Source organism: Jaculus jaculus, chromosome 2, assembly GCF_020740685.1.
Source record: "Jaculus jaculus isolate mJacJac1 chromosome 2, mJacJac1.mat.Y.cur, whole genome shotgun sequence".
Lineage (NCBI taxonomy): Eukaryota > Metazoa > Chordata > Mammalia > Rodentia > Dipodidae > Jaculus > Jaculus jaculus.
Window position 1 is genome coordinate 91,509,339 of NC_059103.1, and position 2,134 is coordinate 91,511,472.

Below are 2,134 nucleotides of genomic sequence, written 5' to 3' on the forward strand. Positions count from 1 at the left end.
TCAGCATATTTATTATTTATATTGTTTTAAAATATCATTGTGTATTTTAAATCTCTCTGCCCCTTCTCCTTTGGGTATTTAGGAGTGAAGAATAAAGACTCAAAGGGACCATGGAATCAGGTAGACTTAGTTTCACATACAATCTTGACTACTTACTATAATGGCTCAAGTGCTTTTGTGTCATACCTTCTGGCTTAGGATATTGAGCATGGCAACACACATCATGGTCTTGCTAAAAATTCAGTGAAGTACTATAAAGGCATTAAGGCTAGTATAGTGCATGACACACAGGCATTGTAGAATCAATGAGTTACTACTACTTTTAAAATCTCTAATGAGATGTTTGTACTATGTATTTATGATGCACAGTACTCTATAGTCATTGTTTCACTTCTCATCTGATTTGTAAGTCTCATTATGATTATCCCATGTGTACAGCAAAGAAAATTGAGTCTCAGAGAGCTTGTCATTCCCAATTATTAATTAAAAGAATTAAGATTGAAATCAGTCACCTATTAGAAGAAACTGAGACTATCTTTCTCTCAGTGATCTGGAGTGATAGGTACAGGAAATGAGAATGGTGGGGGCTAGGTTTATTTTTTGTCTACTTTGTTTTACTCATATCCCTAACACTCTAGTCTTTGGGGCTAAAACGATCCTTTCTTGACTCCAAAGGCCCAGTGATGTCAGCTAGAGAAAAGACCCCTGTGCTGAGCTGGGAAGTGAACAAATGCACCTCACTGTTGTCTTTCCCCAGGGAATAGGGATTGTTTTCCTGTTGTCTAGGTAGTGTTACATACACAAGGACAAGACATAAAATATAACCTACAGGGGCCATCCAGTTCCCTTAGATAAAGAAATGGATATAGGGATTTTAGTAAGCTTAAGGAGCGAGACCAAGACAACTTTGGCTTCATTTATACCCCTGAAGCAGAATGGAGGATGGGGTATTTTATTTGGCTTCCTTTTTACTGGCAGCACACACACACACACACACACACACACACACACACACACACACACATACACAGATAAAGAAAGAAAGAAATAATAAAGAAAGACATGTTATTAGTTTAAAGGGATTTTTCAAGTCTTAGGGACTAATCACTGAAAAGAAAGACAATTTTATGAAAAGTTCTTCACTTTAACTATCTATAAAGGATCGATCTGAGCTATAGATTCCAAGAGGTTTTAAGTTAGATGACAGGATCATTCATCTTTATAAAACCAACCAGTCAGAGTATGAAACTCTATGTTCCTTTGGAAAAATAATGTTATTTTATATTTAGTTGAGTATTTTTACTTTAAGAATGTGAGTAGAAATTATATCATAATTAATAAAAATAAAAAGTTGATTTTTAAATTTCAAATGCACAATATCACCTGTTCTTTATTTTCCAACATAGAAATCATGTACTAAAACTTTCATTGTTTTCTTTTACTTAACAATTTTCAAAATAAGTTAGTCTCCTAGCATCCTCTAAAGGTGACATTGCATATAAATGTCAGCAGGCAATCCTTTGTACCTGTTTAGATGCTCTCATTGCCCTAACTTCAGCTAGTAGGATCTCTTTTGTCTCCTGAGTCATGGGACATGCTCTTCATAATGTACTAGGTTCATCTGCAGGTTTTCTACACCAGAAGTGGGATCAGCCACTTCCACAAATAGTTCTGTTTTCTTCTACAGGCAGCAATACTTAGATACCATAATCTGAATGTCAGGAAAACCAAACATTAAAAAATATATTTTTATTTATTTAATTGAGAGAAACAGAGAGAAAGAGGCAGGCCTCCTGCCATTGCAGTAATTTATGGAATACATCATGGATTTGTGTGTCACCTTTGCGCAGGGGCCATGTTAATCTTTTCTCTATCATTCCAATTTTAGTGTATTACTGACGTGAGCACCTACAGATTTTTTGTAAGACTTATCATCACATATTTTTTTGAAAAGTGTTTGGGATTATTGCAATTTATTAAACATTAGTACTTAACTAGGGTAATTTAGATTAATGATATTAAATTATTTTTGTTTGTGTAACTTTGTAAGTAAAATGTACTTCCAATCCTGTATCATCATAGGCACATCTATAAAACAAATATACAAATACTATTATATTAATTTAAATCTCAA

The 2,134-nt window shown here is 34.0% G+C and overlaps 1 non-coding gene across 1 annotated transcript; it reads right to left on the reverse strand.

Annotated features, from left to right (window-relative positions):
- Positions 1–1,805: 1,805 nt before the first annotated feature.
- LOC123459044 lies at positions 1,806–1,907 on the reverse strand. The gene has a single exon (XR_006635974.1). It is a non-coding gene; the product is annotated as a U6 spliceosomal RNA (small nuclear RNA).
- Between the last annotated feature and the right edge of the window lie 227 nt (positions 1,908–2,134).